Raw genomic sequence first — 24,712 nt, forward strand, 5'->3', positions numbered from 1 at the left:
CTCCCACGCCGGGCAAGCCTCCAGCGTGTGCCGCGCCGTGTCCTCCTCCTCCCCACAGTGGTGACAGATGGTCGCCACCTCTCGCCGGATCTTGAGCAGGTAATCGCCGAATACCCCGTGGCCGGTGAGCACCTGAGTCGTCCTGAATGTGAGCGGGACCCCGCCTTTGTCTCTCCACTTGTCCCAGTTGGGCAGGACGGCGCGGACGGCCCGATGAGGGCGCATCGCATCCTCTTCCAACAGCTGCGAGTGCCACCGCTCCCATGCTTCTAGTCTTGTTTCCTCCCGAACGTCCACGGTTGGTGCCGTCGGCGTGGCACGTCGGTCCAAGGTCGCGGCCCTCCGGTGTTCGTACACCCGGCGAAGGGCAAGGGCCTGTAGCTCGAACGGGGGGGACGCGGCCAGCACGGTCGCTGTCGCGTAGGACACCGTCCTGTATCCCCTCGCTGCCCGGATGGCGATCGTCCTGTGGAGCCTTCTCACCAGAGTCCGGTTACGCCGGCTCACCGCCAGATCATCGGCCCATACGGGCGCTCCGTAAAGGACTCGTGACCTGATCACTCCTTCGTAGAGCCTGCGGACTCCCAATCCTGCCCCGCCGATGTTAGGTAAAAGGCCGCACAGCGCGTTGGCTGCGGCCGTTACTTTCGGGGCTAAGTACTCAAAGTGTGGCTCGAACGTCCACTTACTGTCGACGATCAAGCCCAAGTACTTCATCCGGTGTCCCACAGGGACCTCTTCTCCGTCGATGACTATAGTCGACAGATCCGCAGGCGGCGTTCCTCTGCGTCGTTGGTCGTAGAACCACAGGGCTTCCGATTTCGCCGACGACACGCTCAAGCCGAGTCTTCGAATGGCGTGCACCGCGCATGCCACGGCGGTCTCAGTCAGGCATGCGGCGTCGTTCCACCATCGTCCGCTGGCCAGCACCAGCGTGTCATCCGCGTAGCATATCATGCCAGCCCCCGGCGGCATGGGACTTCGGAGGACCGAGTCATAGGCAGTGATCCACAGAATCGGTCCGAGTACCGAGCCCTGCGGCACGCCGCGCTCCACCGGTCTTCGCTCCTTCACGCCGTTTCTGCCTGTGTAGGTGATCCACCTATCGTTCAGATAGGCCTGAATCACCCTAACGAGGTATGGCGGGGACTCGAAGTGTCGCAGCGCCTCCACGATCCTGCTCCAAGGAATGCTATTGAAAGCGTTGGAGATGTCCAAGGAGACGGCTACCGCCACCCCTTCTCGCGCGACCATGTCCTCCGCCATGGATCTCAGCCTCTTTACCGCGTCCACGGTCGAGCGGCCCCGGCGAAATCCAAATTGGCTATCGTGCCATCCGGGAATCCGTCTCTCCATGTGTGCCTCCAGGCGGGCGACTATGATCCTCTCGAAGAGTTTACCCACCTCGTCGAGAAGACACACCGGCCTGTATGCCGATGGCGCGTCCGGCGGTCGACCCTCCTTCCGTAGCAACACGAGTTTCGCCGTGCGCCACGCCCGAGGATAGGCGCCCTCCCTCAGGCACCTGGAGAACAGGTGCCGCAAACGGGGAGCCAAGGTGTCGATCGACTCCGTCCAGACCCGGCCCGGGATCCCGTCCGGACCCGGCGCCACGTCGCGGGATGCCATCTTCTTCGCGGCTTCGAGCAACTCTTCCTCAGTCACTCGAAGTTCCTCGTTCCAATCCGTCGGCGCCGTCCCGTCGATGGTGGTAGGGGCTGGCGCGGACGTCTCGTTGTTGTCCCGCCGTGGGAACAAAGTCCCGATGACGTTGTCCAGTAACGCCGGATCCATGTTTTCGGTCAGCGGGGGGGCCGAAGGTCGCAGTTTCTTCGTAACGATGCGATAGGGCCTCCCCCACGGATCTGAATCGACCAATTCGATCAATCGATCCCAACACCGGGCCTTGGCTAGTTTGATCTCCCGTTGGAGAGCGCGTCTCGTCTCTCTGTATTCTTCATAGCGGCGAGAGATCTCCTCCTCGTCGTGTGTCCGTCTGCGGCGACGCGCCCTTACGAATCTTCTCCGGGCCCGCATGCAACCCGCCCGCATATCGGCTATTTCCGGTGTCCACCAATACACGGAACGGTCGCCTCTGTTTCCCGGGGCGGAGCGCGGCATAGAGGCGTCGCATGCCGCGATCATGTATCCGTGGAGTTCGTCAGCCTCCTCGTCGACGCTACCCAATGTGGAGGTGGTGGTGGGGGGGGTTGTGGTGTTGTCCCCCCGTGCGTCCCAGCTCCAGGCGGAGACAGTGACCGCCGCCCGCAGCATGTCCTTGTCCCTCTCCTTCAAGCGCCACCTAGGTGTGGGTGGTGGTGGTCGACGGGACCGGTTCTCCTCTCGTTGTCGTCGGGCACCGCTGTCGCGCGCGGCGGCCTCCCCCTCCATTTCCATCATTATATAGAGGTGGTCCGATAAGGTCTCCATTCTGTCGGCCACTCTCCATCCGTGGATCTTTCGGTAGAGCCCGGCGGTAGCCCAGGTAACGTCGACGATGGACGATCCCCTCCACGCCACGCAGGTGCTAGTTGTGCCCCTGTTCACCAGGACCAGTCCGAGCGTCGCGGCCCAGTCTGTCAGCATCCTTCCGCGGGAGTCCGTCCTGGTGTCCCCCCATTGCGACGAGCGCGCGTTGAAGTCCCCAAGGACGAGTACCTGACGAGGCATGCATCTACGAACGCAGTCACCGACCTCGTCCAGGAAGTCCCCGAACGAGGCCACTCCGCTGTTGGGCGAGACGTAAATGCCCACTATCGCGATCCCGTTCCACTCGACGGCGACGAAGCCGTTACCGCGATCCAGCAGGGCGCCGGGCGAACACAACGCCGGCGTCCATGTTATGGCTGTAGATCCGTTCAGATCCCCGATCCAGTTGGGGGCGTCGGGGACGCGGTATGGTTCAGCCACCACAGCGAGTGCGACCCGATTCTCCCGTATAGCCTGGAGAAGCAGGTCCTGCGCCCGTCTGGCTCTTCCTATGTTACATTGGAGCAGGCGGTTAAAGTTACTCCGCCAGCTCCATGGCCTCCTCCCGGCCACTCGTCACTGCTGATGGTGACTCCGCCCCGGTAGCGTTTCCGCCGTAGTTCTCGTTGCCGCCGGCGATGGTAGTGATAACGGTGTCGGCGGCGGCGGCAGACCGACGGGTAAGCTGCCCCTTACTTCTCTTGATTTTCGGGGGGGCACATGCCACTCCGCCCATCCTGTGTCCGGATGGAGCTCCCAGTCGCTCGCATAAGGGACATTTCGGCGCCAAGGCGGGACATCCCCTGGCGCGGTGCCCGCTTTCACCGCACCTGTAGCAAAGACGGCTTCTATCCTCGGCGGACGTGCAAGTTGCCCGTACGTGCCCCAACTCCAGGCACTTGAAGCACTGTAAGGGTCTCTTCGGTATGGCAGAGACCCTCGCGATGGACCACCCCAAGGCCACCCTGCCCGCCTGAGCTAGCTTGCGGGCACCGGCCGCCGGACACCTGACCCATGCCGATCCGAGTCCGCCCCTGGAGACGCCGATCTCGGCGATCCGAACATCCTCGCTGCTGCATCCCGCGGCCAAGGCCAGAGCCTGACGCAGCTCCTCCTTGCCCATTGAGATGTCCACATTGGTGACCCTCAGCTCGGCTTTGATCGTGGGAGTTCCGACCCTTACCTTGGTCGGGTCCAGAACGTCTGCCAGGCGCGTCGCAAGGATCGACGCCTTTTCTCTGTCCTTGTCCCTCGGGACTCTGATGACGATGGCGCCCGTCACCGCCTTCTTCATCGTGACGGCCTGCACGCCTATCTCGCCGAGGGGGATAGCTCTTCTGGCCGTCGTTACGACGTCGGCATACGACATGTTGGCTCCCTCGCTTAGCGTCAGTGTTACCGCGGATGTACTCGGTGCGCGAGGGAGCTTGACTGTTGGCGACGTCTTTTCCTTCCTGAATGGCTTTTTAACGGTGCCACCGCTGCCCGATTTCTGCGCGCCTCCCATCCTATCTGCCCACGGTTTTTGGACAGTCGCTGGTGGCCGGGACTTCTCCTCTCCTCCAGCGGCGTCCAGCTTCCTTTCGGCGATGTTCCTCTGCCCCATCTTACTTTTTCTCCCTACCACCACGCTCCACCCGCCGTCCTCCCGAGTCCTTGGGGGCGGCGCGGGATCTGCGCGGGCGGGGGGGCGAGTAGCGGAGTATTCCGCGCTCCGTCGGGTTTCGGGAGTGCTTTGTTGCTGCTGCCGCTGTTGTTGCAGCTGTTGTTGTTGTTGCTGCTGCGGCTTCAATAGACTCCCGAGTTGTCTCTCCACCATCTTCGTTATGGAGGGACCCAACTCTTCTAGCTTTCTCTCGAGGGCGTCGAGTCGCGCTTCTTGGGTTGCAGCCTCGACCCGTGGGCGGTCCGTGTCGGCACCGCCGCCCCGCAGGCCTTCGATCGCGGGCATAGACCTCCTTGCCAGCTCTCTCCTAAGGGCGGCGTTCTCCTCCTCCAACGCGGACAGTCTCGCCTCCACCAGCCTCATCGCCGCGTTGTTGCCGCTGCTGCCCGCTTGTTCTCTCCTTCGCGGGGCCTCGCTCTTCCATGCGGCCGAGATATAGCTTGCCGCTTCCTTCAGCGCTTTGACGTACGTGCCCTTGAGGTTGGACGATGTGGTCGCCACCTTCATGATCTCGGACACGTGTCTCGTTAATTCCGCGCTGACGTCCGCGGCCGAACTCGTCCTCACTTGTATCTCCAGATCTTCGGAGACTTCCAAGGTGGCTGTTGTCGCCAGTCTCCTCTTCTTCCCCCTGGATGCGATTGATGCCAGTGATGAGCGAGACGCGAACGAGGCTACCGATTCTTCGTCGTCCGACCTCGCTCGCTCCCGCGATCCTCCCGCAGCAGATGTTGTTATTGTTGTTGCTCCGTCTGACGGGGCCGGCGCAAGGAAAACGCTGCCCGCCCGGCACCCGCTTCTCGTCCTCGGAGTTCTCGATGTCTCCATGTATTCTTCCGAGAATAGACTTCTCGCTTCGCCAGGCGTGGTAACACGTTCGGGGGCCTGGCGGCCCACCCCCGAGCGGCCGTGGTCGTATGTTGACGACGTAGTGGGGCCCACTTGACTACCCCCGACTACGCCGGTACTGGGGTCTCCCTCCCCTGTACTGTACGTGTTTCTCCTATCTGTTGTGCCTTCCATGGTGAATGAAGTTGTTTCTCGCCGGGTCGTCATCGGGAATCTGTCCTGGTGCCACTCACTCTTTCGCACCCTATCCCGGAAAGTCCGGAGCAGGGTGACAGGGAGCCCCACGAGAAGGTGAGGTGAGTGGTCTTGACAGGCATGGGCCCACCAACTTCTCCGAAGTTCCTCGCACCGGATCAGCGACCTGACGGGTCCCAGAGGCACCGACCGGCCGCCACCCGACTATAGGGGAACATCAGATCCATCGGGGTTTCCCGGGGGGTGGTCCTACGCCCCGAGAACCCATGCCCGCCTCATGCTCCCCAACCTAACCCCAACCTAACCCCAACCTAACCCCAACCTAACCCCAACCTAACCCCAACCTAACCCCAACCTAACCCCAACCTAACCCCAACCTAACCCCAACCTAACCCCAACCTAACCCCAACCTAACCCCAACCTAACCCCAACCTAACCCCAACCTTTTTTTTTTTTTTTTTTTTTTTTTTATACGTGGGGAAATCCTCATGGACACCCGGGCGCCACCAGACGCGTCCGGGTAGTGTCGGACTCTTACCGACTAAAACCCCACGATGACCATCCTGGCGTCTTGTGGACTTAGGGTAGGTTCTCTTGCGAATACGACCACCGCTTGTAGTCCGACGCCGCTGGTGTTGTCCTCCGAGATGTTGTTCCGGAGCCAGAGGCAGGTCATCCACCTCTGGCCACGTCGCCGTTGCCTACTTTCAGCCTCCGGGTCCCCCAGTTGGCGTCCGAGCTTCGTCCATCTGCAGGTTTCATCGGGGGGGAGGGGGGAGAACTCGCCGTTCGGGGGCACCAATCCCTACTAGGCGCTCTTGCCCCCACCCAGCCGGAAACTCTCGTCGGCGTACCACGATGTCGCCCACAGGTGGAACGGTTGTCCCCCAAACCGACTTCCCCACCCGAACATCCTCCTGGTGGCCCGTACTGCTTCCTCCTGGTTTGGGGTGCCCTCTAGTCTCTCCTGGTCCTTGGTGGAATCCGAAAAAACCGGATTTGGTCACCGCAATCCAAAGCGCCAACGTCATCACGGAGCGGTCACCCATCCCAGACCGCCCCGCAACCTGGGGTGCTTAACTTTCGTGATCTAACGGGAACGAGTGTTTCACCCCAGCCAACGGACGTTGACAACCTAACCCCAACCTAACCCCAACCTAACCCCAACCTAACCCCAACCTAACCCCAACCTAACCCCAACCTAACCCCAACCTAACCCCAACCTAACCCGAACCTAACCCCAACCTAACCCCAACCCCAACCTAACCCCAACCTAACCCCAACCTAACCCCAACCTAACCCCAACCTAACCCCAACCTAACCCCAACCTTTTTTTTTTTTTTTTTTTTTTTTTTCGTGGAGAAATCCTCATGGACTCCCAGCTGCGAGCAGCATGGGAAGTGTCGGACTCTTACCGACTAAAACTCCACGGTGGTCTTCCAGACGGCTGTTCGAGGAGGGCTCAGGGTCTCTTGCGAATACTACCAAGCGCTCCTCGCCGTCTATCTCCCTGCTGGGCGGGAGACTTCCTTGTTAGACAGAAGATCGGGGCCGCCAGGGGGGACCACGCCCCCTAGCGCCCCTTTCCTTGGGTCTTGTTACTTCCTTGGTGACTCCTTGGGCGCGTTCACGGCGGCGGTACCGCCGGTCCGTGACGCGCGGAGACTCCTTGTTGCCGCGCCCTGCTGGTATGCTGGGCTTTCTCTCTTTCTCTCTCCGCCCGCTCCTTCACGAGCATAACTTGCTCGCAGAAGGTGCGGACGGCTCTGTACTCCTGGGGCCCCCTGAGCATAGCTTCGATGAGCGTCTCGGGGGCCAATCTCTCGCCGATCTCGAGTCGTAAGACACGTCGCGGTACCTCCCACGCCGGGCAAGCCTCCAGCGTGTGCCGCGCCGTGTCCTCCTCCTCCCCACAGTGGTGACAGATGGTCGTCACCTCTCGCCGGATCTTGAGCAGGTAATCGCCGAACACCCCGTGGCCGGTGAGCACCTGAGTCGTCCTGAATGTGAGCGGGACCCCGCCTTTGTCTCTCCACTTGTCCCAGTTGGGCAGGACGGCGCGGACGGCCCGATGAGGGCGCATCGCATCCTCTTCCAACAGCTGCGAGTGCCACCGCTCCCATGCTTCTAGTCTTGTTTCCTCCCGAACGTCCACGATTGGTGCCGTCGGCGTGGCACGTCGGTCCAAGGTCGCGGCCCTCCGGTGTTCGTACACCCGGCGAAGGGCAAGGGCCTGTAGCTCGAACGGGGGGGACGCGGCCAGCACGGTCGCTGTCGCGTAGGACACCGTCCTGTATCCCCTCGCTGCCCGGATGGCGATCGTCCTGTGGAGCCTTCTCACCAGAGTCCGGTTACGCCGGCTCACCGCCAGATCATCGGCCCATACGGGCGCTCCGTAAAGGACTCGTGACCTGATCACTCCTTCGTAGAGCCTGCGGACTCCCAATCCTGCCCCGCCGATGTTAGGTAAAAGGCCGCACAGCGCGTTGGCTGCGGCCGTTACTTTCGGGGCTAAGTACTCAAAGTGTGGCTCGAACGTCCACTTACTGTCGACGATCAAGCCCAAGTACTTCATCCGGTGTCCCACAGGGACCTCTTCTCCGTCGATGACTATAGTCGACAGCTCCGCAGGCGGCGTTCCTCTGCGTCGTTGGTCGTAGAACCACAGGGCTTCCGATTTCGCCGGCGACACGCTCAAGCCGAGTCTTCGAATGGCGTGCACCGCGCATGCCACGGCGGTCTCAGTCAGGCATGCGGCGTCGTTCCACCATCGTCCGCTGGCCAGCACCAGCGTGTCATCCGCGTAGCATATCATGCCAGCCCCCGGCGGCATGGGACTTCGGAGGACCGAGTCATAGGCAGTGATCCACAGAATCGGTCCGAGTACCGAGCCCTGCGGCACGCCGCGCTCCACCGGTCTTCGCTCCTTCACGCCGTTTCTGCCTGTGTAAGTGATCCACCTATCGTTCAGATAGGCCTGAATCACCCTGACGAGGTATGGCGGGGACTCGAAGTGTCGCAGCGCCTCCACGATCCTGCTCCAAGGAATGCTATTGAAAGCGTTGGAGATGTCCAAGGAGACGGCTACCGCCACCCCTTCTCGCGCGACCATGTCCTCCGCCATGGATCTCAGCCTCTTTACCGCGTCCACGGTCGAGCGGCCCCGGCGAAATCCAAATTGGCTATCGTGCCATCCGGGAATCCGTCTCTCCATGTGTGCCTCCAGGCGGGCGACTATGATCCTCTCGAAGAGTTTACCCACCTCGTCGAGAAGACACACCGGCCTGTATGCCGATGGCGCGTCCGGCGGTCGACCCTCCTTCCGTAGCAACACGAGTTTCGCCGTGCGCCACGCCCGAGGATAGGCGCCCTCCTTCAGGCACCTGGAGAACAGGTGCCGCAAACGGGGAGCCAAGGTGTCGATCGACTCCGTCCAGACTCGGCCCGGGATCCCGTCCGGACCCGGCGCCACGTCGCGGGATGCCATCTTCTTCGCGGCTTCGAGCAACTCTTCCCCAGTCACTCGAAGTTCCTCGTTCCAATCCGTCGGCGCCGTCCCGTCGATGGTGGTAGGGGCTGGCGCGGACGTCTCGTTGTTGTCCCGCCGTGGGAACAAAGTCCCGATGACGTTGTCCAGTAACGCCGGATCCATGTTTTCGGTCAGCGGGGGGGCCGAAGGTCGCAGTTTCTTCGTAACGATGCGATAGGGCCTCCCCCACGGATCTGAATCGACCAATTCGATCAATCGATCCCAACACCGGGCCTTGGCTAGTTTGATCTCCCGTTGGAGAGCGCGTCTCGTCTCTCTGTATTCTTCATAGCGGCGAGAGATCTCCTCCTCGTCGTGTGTCCGTTTGCGGCGACGCGCCCTTACGAATCTTCTCCGGGCCCGCATGCAACCCGCCCGCATATCGGCTATTTCCGGTGTCCACCAATACACGGAACGGTCGCCTCTGTTTCCCGGGGCGGAGCGCGGCATAGAGGCGTCGCATGCCGCGATCATGTATCCGTGGAGTTCGTCAGCCTCCTCGTCGACGCTACCCAATGCGGAGGTGGTGGTGGGGGGGTTGTGGTGTTGTCCCCCCGTGCGTCCCAGCTCCAGGCGGAGACAGTGACCGCCGCCCGCAGCATGTCCTTGTCCCTCTCCTTCAAGCGCCACCTAGGTGTGGATGGTGGTGGTCGACGGGACCGGTTCTCCTCTCGTTGTCGTCGGGCACCGCTGTCGCAGGCGGCGGCCTCCCCCTCCATTTCCATCATTATATAGAGGTGGTCCGATAAGGTCTCCATTCTGTCGGCCACTCTCCATCCGTGGATCTTTCGGTAGAGCCCGGCGGTAGCCCAGGTAACGTCGACGATGGACGATCCCCTCCACGCCACGCAGGTGCTAGTTGTGCCCCTGTTCACCAGAATCAGCCCGAGCGTCGCGACCCAGTCTGTCAGCATTCTGCCGCGGGAGTCCGTCCTGGTGTCCCCCCATTGCGACGAGCGCGCGTTGAAGTCCCCAAGGACGAGTACCTGACGAGGCAGGCATCTGCGAACGCAGTCACCGACCTCGTCCAGGAAGTCCCCGAACGAGGCCACTCCGCTGTTGGGCGAGACGTAAATGCCCACTATCGCGATCCCGTTCCACTCGACGGCGACGAAGCCGTTACCGCGATCCAGCAGGGCGCCGGGCGAACACAACGCCGGCGTCCATGTTATGGCTGTTGATCCGTTCAGGTCCCCGATCCAGTTGGGGGCGTCGGGGACGCGGTATGGTTCAGCCACCACAGCGAGTGCGACCCGATTCTCCCGTATAGCCTGGAGAAGCAGGTCCTGCGCCCGTCTGGCTCTTCCTATGTTACATTGGAGCAGGCGGTTGAAGTTACTCCGCCAGCTCCATGGCCTCCTCCCGGCCACTCGTCACTGCTGATGGTGACTCCGCCCCGGTAGCGTTTCCGCCGTAGTTCTCGTTGCCGCCGGCGATGGTAGTGATAACGGTGTCGGCGGCGGCGGCAGACCGACGGGTAAGCTGCTCCTTACTTCTCTTGATTTTCGGGGGGGCACATGCCACTCCGCCCATCCTGTGTCCGGATGGAGCTCCCAGCCGCTCGCATAAGGGACATTTCGGCGCCAAAGCGGGACATCCCCTGGCGCGGTGCCCGCTTTCACCGCACCTGTAGCAAAGACGGCTTCTATCCTCGGCGGACGTGCAAGTTGCCCGTACGTGCCCCAACTCCAGGCACTTGAAGCACTGTAAGGGTCTCTTCGGTATGGCAGAGACCCTCGCGATGGACCACCCCAAGACCACCCTGCCCGCCTGAGCTAGCTTGCGGGCACCGGCCGCCGGACACCTGACCCATGCCGATCCGAGTCCGCCCCTGGAGACGCCGATCTCGCCGATCCGAACATCCTCGCTGCTGCATCCCGCGGCCAAGGCCAGAGCCTGACGCAGCTCCTCCTTGCCCATTGAGATGTCCACATTGGTGACTCTCAGCTCGGCTTTGATCGTGGGAGTTCCGACCCTTACCTTGGTCGGGTCCAGAACGTCTGCCAGGCGCGTCGCAAGGATCGACGCCTTTTCTCTGTCCTTGTCCCTCGGGACTCTGATGACGATGGCGCCCGTCACCGCCTTCTTCATGGTGACGGCCTGCACGCCTATCTCGCCGAGGGGGATAGCTCTTCTGGCCGTCGTTACGACGTCGGCATACGACATGTTGGCTCCCTCGCTTAGCGTCAGTGTTACCGCGGATGTACTCGGTGCGCGAGGGAGCTTGACTGTTGGCGACGTCTTTTCCTTCCTGAATGGCTTTTTAACGGTGCCACCGCTGCCCGATTTCGGCGCGCCTCCCATCCTATCTGCCCACGGTTTTTGGACAGTCGCTGGTGGCCGGGACTTCTCCTCTCCTCCAGCGGCGTCCAGCTTCCTTTCGGCGATGTTCCTCTGCCCCATCTTACTTTTTCTCCCTACCACCACGCTCCACCCGCCGTCCTCCCGAGTCCTTGGGGGCGGCGGGGGATCTGCGCGGGCGGGGGGGCGAGTAGCGGAGTATTCCGCGCTCCGTCGGGTTTCGGGAGTGCTTTGTTGCTGCTGCCGCTGTTGTTGCAGCTGTTGTTGTTGTTGCTGCTGCGGCTTCAATAGACTCCCGAGTTGTCTCTCCACCATCTTCGTTATGGAGGGACCCAACTCTTCTAGCTTTCTCTCGAGGGCGTCGAGTCGCGCTTCTTGGGTTGCAGCCTCGACCCGTGGGCGGTCCGTGTCGGCACCGCCGCCCCGCAGGCCTTCGATCGCGGGCATAGACCTCCTTGCCAGCTCTCTCCTAAGGGCGGCGTTCTCCTCCTCCAACGCGGACAGTCTCGCCTCCACCAGCCTCATCGCCGCGTTGTTGCCGCTGCTGCCCGCTTGTTCTCTCCTTCGCGGGGCCTCGCTCTTCCATGCGGCCGAGATATAGCTTGCCGCTTCCTTCAGCGCTTTGACGTACGTGCCCTTGAGGTTGGACGATGTGGTCGCCACCTTCATGATCTCGGACACGTGTCTCGTTAATTCCGCGCTGACGTCCGCGGCCGAACTCGTCCTCACTTGTATCTCCAGATCTTCGGAGACTTCCAAGGTGGCTGCTGTCGCCAGTCTCCTCTTCTTCCCCCTGGATGCGATTGATGCCAGTGATGAGCGAGACGCGAACGAGGCTACCGATTCTTCGTCGTCCGACCTCGCTCGCTCCCGCGATCCTCCCGCAGCAGATGTTGTCATTGTTGTTGCTCCGTCTGACGGGGCCGGCGCAAGGAAAACGCTGCCCGCCCGGCACCCGCTTCTCGTCCTCGGAGTTCTCGATGTCTCCATGTATTCTTCCGAGAATAGACTTCTCGCTTCGCCAGGCGTGGTAACACGTTCGGGGGCCTGGCGGCCCACCCCCGAGCGGCCGTGGTCGTATGTTGACGACGTAGTGGGGCCCACTTGACTACCCCCGACTACGCCGGTACTGGGGTCTCCCTCCCCTGTACTGTACGTGTTTCTCCTATCTGTTGTGCCTTCCATGGTGAATGAAGTTGTTTCTCGCCGGGTCGTCATCGGGAATCTGTCCTGGTGCCACTCACTCTTTCGCACCCTGTCCCGGAGAGTCCGGAGCAGGGTGACAGGGAGCCCCACGAGAAGGTGAGGTGAGTGGTCTTGACAGGCATGGGCCCACCAACTTCTCCGAAGTTCCTCGCACCGGATCAGCGACCTGACGGGTACCCGAGGCCCCGACCGGCCGCCACCCGACTATAGGGGAACATCAGATCCATCGGGGTTTCCCGGGGGGTGGTCCTACGCCCCGAGAACCCATGCCCGCCTCTTGCTCCCCAACCTAACCCCAACCTAACCCCAACCTAACCCCAACCTAACCCCAACCTAACCCCAACCTAACCCCAACCTAACCCCAACCTAACCCCAACCTAACCCCAACCTAACCCCAACCTAACCCCAACCTAACCCCAACCTTTTTTTTTTTTTTTTTTTTTTTTCGTAGAGAAATCCTCATGGACTCCCAGTTGCGAGCAGCATGGGAAGTGTCGGACTCTTACCGACTAAAACTCCACGGTGGTCTTCCAGACGGCTGTTCGAGGAGGGCTCAGGGTCTCTTGCGAATACTACCAAGCGCTCCTCGCCGTCTATCTCCCTGCTGGGCGGGAGACTTCCTTGTTAGACAGAAGATCGGGGCCGCCAGGGGGGACCACGCCCCCTAGCGCCCCTTTCCTTGGGTCTTGTTACTTCCTTGATGACTCCTTGGGCGCGTTCACGGCGGCGGTACCGCCGGTCCGTGACGCGCGGAGACTCCTTGTTGCCGCGCCCTGCTGGTATGCTGGGCTTTCTCTCTTTCTCTCTCCGCCCGCTCCTTCACGAGCATAACTTGCTCGCAGAAGGTGCGGACGGCTCTGTACTCCTGGGGCCCCCTGAGCATAGCTTCGATGAGCGTCTCGGGGGCCAATCTCTCGCCGATCTCGAGTCGTAAGACACGTCGCGGTACCTCCCACGCCGGGCAAGCCTCCAGCGTGTGCCGCGCCGTGTCCTCCTCCTCCCCACAGTGGTGACAGATGGTCGTCACCTCTCGCCGGATCTTGAGCAGGTAATCGCCGAACACCCCGTGGCCGGTGAGCACCTGAGTCGTCCTGAATGTGAGCGGGACCCCGCCTTTGTCTCTCCACTTGTCCCAGTTGGGCAGGACGGCGCGGACGGCCCGATGAGGGCGCATCGCATCCTCTTCCAACAGCTGCGAGTGCCACCGCTCCCATGCTTCTAGTCTTGTTTCCTCCCGAACGTCCACGATTGGTGCCGTCGGCGTGGCACGTCGGTCCAAGGTCGCGGCCCTCCGGTGTTCGTACACCCGGCGAAGGGCAAGGGCCTGTAGCTCGAACGGGGGGGACGCGGCCAGCACGGTCGCTGTCGCGTAGGACACCGTCCTGTATCCCCTCGCTGCCCGGATGGCGATCGTCCTGTGGAGCCTTCTCACCAGAGTCCGGTTACGCCGGCTCACCGCCAGATCATCGGCCCATACGGGCGCTCCGTAAAGGACTCGTGACCTGATCACTCCTTCGTAGAGCCTGCGGACTCCCAATCCTGCCCCGCCGATGTTAGGTAAAAGGCCGCACAGCGCGTTGGCTGCGGCCGTTACTTTCGGGGCTAAGTACTCAAAGTGTGGCTCGAACGTCCACTTACTGTCGACGATCAAGCCCAAGTACTTCATCCGGTGTCCCACAGGGACCTCTTCTCCGTCGATGACTATAGTCGACAGCTCCGCAGGCGGCGCTCCTCTGCGTCGTTGGTCGTAGAACCACAGGGCTTCCGATTTCGCCGGCGACACGCTCAAGCCGAGTCTTCGAATGGCGTGCACCGCGCATGCCACGGCGGTCTCAGTCAGGCATGCGGCGTCGTTCCACCATCGTCCGCTGGCCAGCACCAGCGTGTCATCCGCGTAGCATATCATGCCAGCCCCCGGCGGCATGGGACTTCGGAGGACCGAGTCATAGGCAGTGATCCACAGAATCGGTCCGAGTACCGAGCCCTGCGGCACGCCGCGCTCCACCGGTCTTCGCTCCTTCACGCCGTTTCTGCCTGTGTAGGTGATCCACCTATCGTTCAGATAGGCCTGAATCACCCTGACGAGGTATGGCGGGGACTCGAAGTGTCGCAGCGCCTCCACGATCCTGCTCCAAGGAATGCTATTGAAAGCGTTGGAGATGTCCAAGGAGACGGCTACCGCCACCCCTTCTCGCGCGACCATGTCCTCCGCCATGGATCTCAGCCTCTTTACCGCGTCCACGGTCGAGCGGCCCCGGCGAAATCCAAATTGGCTATCGTGCCATCCGGGAATCCGTCTCTCCATGTGTGCCTCCAGGCGGGCGACTATGATCCTCTCGAAGAGTTTACCCACCTCGTCGAGAAGACACACCGGCCTGTATGCCGATGGCGCGTCCGGCGGTCGACCCTCCTTCCGTAGCAACACGAGTTTCGCCGTGCGCCACGCCCGAGGATAGGCGCCCTCCTTCAGGCACCTGGAGAACAGGTGCCGCAAACGGGGAGCCAAGGTGTCGATCGACTCCGTCCAGACCCGGCCCGGGATCCCGTCCGGACCCGGCGCCACGTCGCGGGATGCCATCTTCTTCGCGGCTTCGAGCAACTCTTCCTCCGTCACTCGAAGTTCCTCGTTCCAATCCGTCGGCGCCGTCCCGTCGATGGTGGTAGGGGCTGGCGCGGACGTCTCGTTGTTGTCCCGCCGTGGGAAGAAAGTCCCGATGACGTTGTCCAGTAACGCCGGATCCATGTTTTCGGTCAGCGGGGGGGCCGAAGGTCGCAGTTTCTTCGTAACGATGCGATAGGGCCTCCCCCACGGATCTGAATCGACCAATTAACCTAACCCCAACCTAACCCCAACCTAACCCCAACCTAACCCCAACCTAACCCCAACCTAACCCCAACCTAACCCCAACCTAACCCCAACCTAACCCCAACCTAACCCCCCCCTTTTTTTTTTTTTTTTTTTTTTTTTTTTTTTTTTTTTTATACGTGGGGAAATCCTCATGGACACCCGGGCGCCACCAGACGCGTCCGGGTAGTGTCGGACTCTTACCGACTAAAACCCCACGATGACCATCCTGGCGTCTTGTGGACTTAGGGTAGGTTCTCTTGCGAATACGACCACCGCTTGTAGTCCGACGCCGCAGGTGTTGTCCTCCGAGATGTTGTTCCGGAGCCAGAGGCAGGTCATCCACCTCTGGCCACGTCGCCGTTGCCTACTTTCAGCCTCCGGGTCCCCCAGTTGGCGTCCGAGCTTCGTCCATCTGCAGGTTTCATCGGGGGGAGGGGGGAGAACTCGCCGTTCGGGGGCACCAATCCCTACTAGGCGCTCTTGCCCCCACCCAGCCGGAAACTCTCGTCGGCGTACCACGATGTCGCCCACAGGTGGAACGGTTGTCCCCCAAACCGACTTCCCCACCCGAACATCCTCCTGGTGGCCCGTACTGCTTCCTCCTGGTTTGGGGTGCCCTCTAGTCTCTCCTGGTCCTTGGTGGAATCCGAAAAAACCGGATTTGGTCACCGCAATCCAAAGCGCCAACGTCATCACGGAGCGGTCACCCATCCCAGACCGCCCCGCAACCTGGGGTGCTTAACTTTCGTGATCTAACGGGAACGAGTGTTTCACCCCAGCCAACGGACGTTGACAACCTAACCCCAACCTAACCCCAACCTAACCCCAACCTAACCCCAACCTAACCCCAACCTTTTTTTTTTTTTTTTTTTTTTCGTGGAGAAATCCTCATGGACTCCCAGCTGCGAGCAGCATGGGAAGTGTCGGACTCTTACCGACTAAAACTCCACGGTGGTCTTCCAGACGGCTGTTCGAGAAGGGCTCAGGGTCTCTTGCGAATACTACCAAGCGCTCCTCGCCGTCTATCTCCCTGCTGGGCGGGAGACTTCCTTGTTAGACAGAAGATCGGGGCCGCCAGGGGGGAAAACGCCCCCTAGCGCCCCTTTCCTTGGGTCTTGTTACTTCCTTGATGACTCCTTGGGCGCGTTCACGGCGGCGATGCCGCCGGTCCGTGACGCGCGGAGACTCCTTGTTGCTGCGCCCTGCTGGTATGCTGGGCTTTCTCTCTTTCTCTCTCCGCCCGCTCCTTCACGAGCATAACTTGCTCGCAGAAGGTGCGGACGGCTCTGTACTCCTGGGGCCCCCTGAGCATAGCTTCGATGAGCGTCTCGGGGGCCAATCTCTCGCCGATCTCGAGTCGTAAGACACGTCGCGGTACCTCCCACGCCGGGCAAGCCTCCAGCGTGTGCCGCGCCGTGTCCTCCTCCTCCCCACAGTGGTGACAGATGGTCGCCACCTCTCGCCGGATCTTGAGCAGGTAATCGCCGAACACCCCGTGGCCGGTGAGCACCTGAGTCGTCCTGAATGTGAGCGGGACCCCGCCTTTGTCTCTCCACTTGTCCCAGTTGGGCAGGACGGCGCGGACGGCCCGATGAGGGCGCATCGCATCCTCTTCCAACAGCTGCGAGTGCCACCGCTCCCATGCTTCTAGTCTTGTTTCCTCCCGAACGTCCACGGTTGGTGCCGTCGGCGTGGCACGTCGGTCCAAGGTCGCGGCCCTCCGGTGTTCGTACACCCGGCGAAGGGCAAGGGCCTGTAGCTCGAACGGGGGGGACGCGGCCAGCACGGTCGCTGTCGCGTAGGACACCGTCCTGTATCCCCTCGCTGCCCGGATGGCGATCGTCCTGTGGAGCCTTCTCACCAGAGTCCGGTTACGCCGGCTCACCGCCAGATCATCGGCCCATACGGGCGCTCCGTAAAGGACTCGTGACCTGATCACTCCTTCGTAGAGCCTGCGGACTCCCAATCCTGCCCCGCCGATGTTAGGTAAAAGGCCGCACAGCGCGTTGGCTGCGGCCGTTACTTTCGGGGCTAAGTACTCAAAGTGTGGCTCGAACGTCCACTTACTGTCGACGATCAAGCCCAAGTACTTCATCCGGTGTCCCACAGGGACCTCTTCTCCGTCGATGACTATAGTCGACAGCTCCGCAGGCGGCGTTCCTCTGCGTCGTTGGTCGTAGAACCACAGGGCTTCCGATTTCGCCGGCGACACGCTCAAGCCGAGTCTTCGAATGGCGTGCACCGCGCATGCCACGGCGGTCTCGGTCAGGCATGCGGCGTCGTTCCACCATCGTCCGCTGGCCAGCACCAGCGTGTCATCCGCGTAGCATATCATGCCAGCCCCCGGCGGCATGGGACTTCGGAGGACCGAGTCATAGGCAGTGATCCACAGAATCGGTCCGAGTACCGAGCCCTGCGGCACGCCGCGCTCCACCGGTCTTCGCTCCTTCACGCCGTTTCTGCCTGTGTAGGTGATCCACCTATCGTTCAGATAGGCCTGAATCACCCTGACGAGGTATGGCGGGGACTCGAAGTGTCGCAGCGCCTCCACGATCCTGCTCCAAGGAATGCTATTGAAAGCGTTGGAGATGTCCAAGGAGACGGCTACCGCCACCCCTTCTCGCGCGACCATGTCCTCCGCCATGGATCTCAGCCTCTTTACCGCGTCCACGGTCGAGCGGCCCCGGCGAAATCCAAATTGGCTATCGTGCCATCCGGGAATCCGTCTCTCCATGTGTGCCTCCAGGCGGGCGACTATGATCCTCTCGAAGAGTTTACCCACCTCGTCGAGAAGACACACCGGCCTGTATGCCGATGGCGCGTCCGGCGGTCGACCCTCCTTCCGTAGCAACACGAGTTTCGCCGTGCGCCACGCCCGAGGATAGGCGCCCTCCTTCAGGCACCTGCAGAACAGGTGCCGCAAACGGGGAGCCAAGGTGTCGATCGACTCCGTCCAGACCCGGCCCGGGATCCCGTCCGGACCCGGCGCCACGTCGCGGGATGCCATCTTCTTCGCGGCTTCGAGCAACTCTTCCTCAGTCACTCGAAGTTCCTCGTTCCAATCCGTCGGCGCCGTCCCGTCGATGGTGGTAGGAGCTGGCGCGGACGTCTCGTTGTTGTCCCGCCGTGGGAACAAAGTCCCGATGACGTTGTCCAGTAACGCCGGATCCATGTTTTCGGTCAGCGGGGGGGCCGAAGGTCGCAGTTTCTTCGTAACGATGCGATAGGGCCTCCCCCACGGATCTGAATCGACCAATTCGATCAATCGATCCCAACACCGGGCCTTGGCTAGTTTGATCTCCCGTTGGAGAGCGCGTCTCGTCTCTCTGTATTCTTCATAGCGGCGAGAGATCTCCTCCTCGTCGTGTGTCCGTTTGCGGCGACGCGCCCTTACGAATCTTCTCCGGGCCCGCATGCAACCCGCCCGCATATCGGCTATTTCCGGTGTCCACCAATACACGGAACGGTCGCCTCTGTTTCCCGGGGCGGAGCGCGGCATAGAGGCGTCGCATGCCGCGATCATGTATCCGTGGAGTTCGTCAGCCTCCTCGTCGACGCTACCCAATGTGGAGGTGGTGGTGGGGGGGGTTGTGGTGTTGTCCCCCCGTGCGTCCCAGCTCCAGGCGGAGACAGTGACCGCCGCCCGCAGCATGTCCTTGTCCCTCTCCTTCAAGCGCCACCTAGGTGTGGATGGTGGTGTTCGACGGGACCGGTTCTCCTCTCGTTGTCGTCGGGCACCGCTGTCGCAGGCGGCGGCCTCCCCCTCCATTTCCATCATTATATAGAGGTGGTCCGATAAGGTCTCCATTCTGTCGGCCACTCTCCATCCGTGGATCTTTCGGTAGAGCCCGGCGGTAGCCCAGGTAACGTCGACGATGGACGATCCCCTCCACGCCACGCAGGTGCTAGTTGTGCCCCTGTTCACCAGAATCAGCCCGAGCGTCGCGGCCCAGTCTGTCAGCATCCTGCCGCGGGAGTCCGTCCTGGTGTCCCCCCATTGCGACGAGCGCGCGTTGAAGTCCCCAAGGACGAGTACCTGACGAGGCAGGCATCTACGAACGCAGTCACCGACCTCGTCCAGGAAGTCCCCGAACGAGGCCACTCCGCTGTTGGGCGAGACGTAAATGCCCACTATCGCGATCCCGTTCCACTCGACGGCGACGAAGCCGTTACCGCGATCCAGCAGGACGCCGGGCGAACACAACGCCGGCGTCCATGTTATGGCTGTTGATCCGTTCAGGTCCCCGATCCAGTTGGGGGCGTCGGGGACGCGGTATGGTTCAGCCACCACAGCGAGTGCGACCCGATTCTCCCGTATAGCCTGGAGAAGCAGGTCCTGCGCCCGTCTGGCTCTTCCTATGTTACATTGGAGCAGGCGGTTGAAGTTACTCCGCCAGCTCCATGGCCTCCTCCCGGCCACTCGTCACTGCTGATGGTGACTCCGCCCCGGTAGCGTTTCCGCCGTAGTTCTCGTTGCCGCCGGCGATGGTAGTGATAACGGTGTCGGCGGCGGCGGCAGACCGACGGGTAAGCTGCTCCTTACTTCTCTTGATTTTCGGGGGGGCACATGCCACTCCGCCCATCCTGTGTCCGGATGGAGCTCCCAGCCGCTCGCATAAGGGACATTTCGGCGCCAAAGCGGGACATCCCCTGGCGCGGTGCCCGCTTTCACCGCACCTGTAGCAAAGACGGCTTCTATCCTCGGCGGACGTGCAAGTTGCCCGTACATGCCCCAACTCCAGGCACTTGAAGCACTGTAAGGGTCTCTTCGGTATGGCAGAGACCCTCGCGATGGACCACCCCAAGACCACCCTGCCCGCCTGAGCTAGCTTGCGGGCACCGGCCGCCGGACACCTGACCCATGCCGATCCGAGTCCGCCCCTGGAGACGCCGATCTCGCCGATCCGAACATCCTCGCTGCTGCATCCCGCGGCCAAGGCCAGAGCCTGACGCAGCTCCTCCTTGCCCATTGAGATGTCCACATTGGTGACTCTCAGCTCGGCTTTGATCGTGGGAGTTCCGACCCTTACCTTGGTCGGGTCCAGAACGTCTGCCAGGCGCGTCGCAAGGATCGACGCCTTTTCTCTGTCCTTGTCCCTCGGGACTCTGATGACGATGGCGCCCGTCACCGCCTTCTTCATCGTGACGGCCTGCACGCCTATCTCGCCGAGGGGGATAGCTCTTCTGGCCGTCGTTACGACGTCGGCATACGACATGTTGGCTCCCTCGCTTAGCGTCAGTGTTACCGCGGATGTACTCGGTGCGCGAGGGAGCTTGACTGTTGGCGACGTCTTTTCCTTCCTGAATGGCTTTTTAACGGTGCCACCGCTGCCCGATTTCGCCGCGCCTCCCATCCTATCTGCCCACGGTTTTTGGACAGTCAAATTTGAATTTTCATATTTGAATTTTCTAATTTGAATTTTTAAAGCTGAATTTTTAAATTTGAATTTTCAAATTTGAATTTTCAAATTTGAATTTTTAAATTTTCAAATTTGAATTTTCAAATATTCAAATTTGAATTTTCAAATTTGAATTTTTAAATTTGTATTTTTAAATTTGAATTTTCAAATTTGAATTTTTAAATTTTCAAATTTGAATTTTCAAATATTCAAATTTGAATTTTTCAATTTGAATTTTCAAATTTGAATTTTCAAATATTCAAATTTGAATTTTCATATTTGAATTTTCAAATATGAATTTTTAAATTTGAATTTTTAAATTTGAATTTTCAAATTTGAATTTTCAAATTCGAATTTTTAAATTTTCAAATTTGAATTTTCAAATATTCAAATTTGAATTTTCAAATTTGAATTTTTAAATTTTCAAATTTGAATTTTTAAATTTTCAAATTTGAATTTTCAAATATTCAAATTTGAATTTTTAAATTTGAATTTTCAAATTTGAATTTCTAAATTTTCAAATTTGAATTTTCTAATATTCAAATTTGAATTTTTAAATTTGAATTTTTAAATTTGAATTTTCAAATTTGAATTTTCAAATTTGAATTTTCAAATTTGAATTTTTAAATTTGAATTTTCAAATTTGAATTTTTAAATTTTCAAATTTGAATTTTCGAATTTGAATTTTCAAATATTCAAATTTGAGTTTTTAAATTTGAATTTTCAAATTTGAATTTTCAAATTTGAATTTTTAAATTTTCAAATTTGAATTTTTAAATTTTCAAATTTGAATTTTCAAATTTGAATTTTTTAATTTTCAAATTTGAATTTTCAAATTTGAATTTTTTAATTTTCAAATTTGAATTTTCAAATATTCAAATTTGAATTTTCAAATTTTCAAATTTGAATTTTCAAATTTTCAAATTTGAATTTTTAAATTTGAATTTTCAAATTTGAATTTTTAAATTTTCAAATTTGAATTTTCAAATATTCAAATTTGAATTTTCAAATTTGAAATTTCAAATTTGAATTTTTAAATTTTCAAATTTGAATTTTCAATGTTGAATTTTCAAATTTGAATTTTCAAATATTCAAATTTGAATTTTCAGATTTGAAATTTCAAATTTGAATTTTTAAATTTTCAAATTTGAATTTTCAATTTTGAATTTTCAAATTTGAATTTTCAAATTTGAATTTTCAAATTTGAATTTTTGAATTTTCAAATTTGAATTTTTAAATTTGACTTTTGAAATTTGAAATTTTAAATTTGAATTTTCGAATTTGAATTTTCAAATTTGAATTTTCAAATTTTCTAATTTTCAAAAATTCAAATAGTCAAATTTGAATTTTCAAATCTTCAAATTTTTAAATTTGAATTTTGTTGTCCAACGTTGTCCCACGTTGTACCACGTTGTCCCACGTTGTCCCACGTTGTCCCACGTTGTCCAACGTTGACCTTCGTTGTCCAACGTTGTCCCACGATGACCTACTGTGCAGCCCAGTCTGTATCATCCAAAATTCTGTTCGCGGCATTTGGAGATACAAACCGGACTGCTGCGTAGTTCTTAGCTTGGTATCGTTTTCCAAAGATTAATCAACTGATTAATTTTTTGGAAAACGATGCCAATTACCAGGTCTCACCACGCGGAGCTGACTACGCAAGAGACCCGCCCATGGCTTCTTTATCTTTATACATCCATCTCGACATTCAACCCATTGGCAGAATGTCGAGTTACGACTCTACTTGAAAATGGGCCTGCGTAAAGAAATAGTTGTTTTGTACCCTAACTGCGAAACACATATTTCCAACGCAGCGCTTACATGAATCTTTACAAACGTGGAGCAAAGCATACATAACGCCACAGCTATCTCCCACACACCGATTACATAGATCAGTACAAATATTGTACAATAATTGGTACCCCTACTGGCAGCATTCGGTATCAAAGACACATTTATCTAACTTGGAACGAATGAAAGAAAATGAAGCTAACGAACGAACTAACGAACTTATGCGACGTACCCCGGTGCACCGGATAACCCGAAGGATTAGCGGAAAGCCCAAGTATTGACCATAACTCGATTCCTGCTTCGCCGTTCGAAACTTATACGAGTTGCGGTCGATGGCGCCGACCGATGATGCCAGTGATCCGCTGGTGATCCAGCCGTGGATCCAGCACATAGGCCAGCAACTTAACACACTCCAACTGAACATGTGGAACCCGGGGAGGGGCCGCTGAACAGAATTACGAAGGCAGAAGCCTCAACTGAACAGTGGGGCCCACCCCCGCGGGCCCGAACAGAATTACGGAGGACGTGAAATTACAGGTCCCTGCCCGATTACCGAAGTACCAATCGGACAGGAGTGCAGATCCACGACTGAATCCCCAACAGATTCGCAAGCATCAGCGGCGCGACGACAACTCCCGCGATTCGGTGCGAACGTCGAGCAGTCGTCGAGCAGTCACCAAGACTGAGGTGTGCTTGGGCCGCCTTACGAATCCAAAGAGTTTTCCAGTGCACGTTGACCCGCACGTACCCGGGATACGCGCGAGCGAGTACGCCACGCGACAGTTTGAAAGAACTGAGTGATCGCGAACCGACAAATCGCGGGTACAATTTTTCGTTCCAAGATGGATAAGTATCGTTGTACAGAATGAGCTCACAATGCACTTAACATATGTATCTATCTTACGATTAATTAAGCCTAAAACGCACGCATTCTACGGTGTCCAACGATGTCCAACGATGTCCAACGTTGTCCAACGTTGAAGTCCAGTCCAGATCATCCAAAATGCTTTTAGCGGCATTTGGAGATCCAAACCGGACTGCTGCGTAGTTCTTAGCTTGGTATCGTTTTCCAAAGATTAATCAACTGAATAATTTTTTGGAAAACGATGCCAATTACCAGGTCTCACCACGCGGAGGTGACTACGCAAGAGACCCGCCCATGGCTTCTTTATCTTTGTACATCCATCTCGACATTCAACCCATTGGCAGAATGTCGAGTTACGACTCTACTTGACCATGGGCCTGCGTACAGAAATAGTTATTTCGTACCCTAACTGCGAAACACATATTTCCAACGCAGCGCTTACATGAATCTTTACAAACGTGGAGCAAAGCATACATAACGCCACAGCTATCTCCCACACACCGATTACATAGATCAGTACAAATATTGTACAATAATTGGTACCCCTACTGGCAGCATTCGGTATCAAAGACACATTTATCTAACTTGGAACGAATGAAAGAAAATGAAGCTAACGAACGAACTAACGAACTTATGCGACGTACCCCGGTGCACCGGATAACCCGAAGGATTAGCGGAAAGCCCAAGTATTGACCGTAACTCGATTCCTGCTTCGCCGTTCGAAACTTATACGAGTCGCGGTCGATGGCGCCGACCGATGATGCCAGTGATCCGCTGGTGATCCAGCCGTGGATCCAGCACATAGGCCGGCAACTTAACACACTCCAACTGAACATGTGGAACCCGGGGAGGGGCCGCTGAACAGAATTACGAAGGCAGAAGCCTCAACTGAACAGTGGGGCCCACCCCCGCGGGCCCGAACAGAATTACGGAGGACGTGAAATTACAGGTCCTTGCCCGAGTACCGAAGTACCAATCGGACAGGAGTGCAGATCCACGACTGAATCCCCAACAGATTCGCAAGCATCAGCGGCGCGACGACAACTCCCGCGATTCGGTGCGAACGTCGAGCAGTCGTCGAGCAGTCACCAAGACTGAGGTGTGCTTGGGCCGCCTTACGAATCCAAAGAGTTTTCCAGTGCACGTTGACCCGCACGTACCCGGGATACGCGCGAGCGAGTACGCCACGCGACAGTTTGAAAGAACTGAGTGATCGCGAACCGACAAATCGCGGGTACAATTTTCCGTTCCAAGATGGATAAGTATCGTTGTACAGAATGAGCTCACAATGCACTTAACATATGTATCTATCTTACGATTAATTAAGCCTAAAACGCTCGCATTCTACGGTGTCCAACGGTGTCGCACGTTGTCCCACGTTGTCCCACGCTGTCCAACGGTGTCCCACGATGTCCAACGGTGTCCAACGTCGTCCAACGATGTCCAACGGTGTCCCACGTTGTCCAACGATGTCCAACGGTGTCCCACGATGTCCAACGGTGTCCAACGGTGTCCCACGATGTCCCACGATGTCCAACGGTGTCCCACGATGTCCAACGGTGTCCCACGATGTCCAACGATGTCCAACGGTGTC

Source organism: Bombus terrestris, chromosome 14 (genome assembly GCF_910591885.1).
Source record: "Bombus terrestris chromosome 14, iyBomTerr1.2, whole genome shotgun sequence".
NCBI lineage: Eukaryota > Metazoa > Arthropoda > Insecta > Hymenoptera > Apidae > Bombus > Bombus terrestris.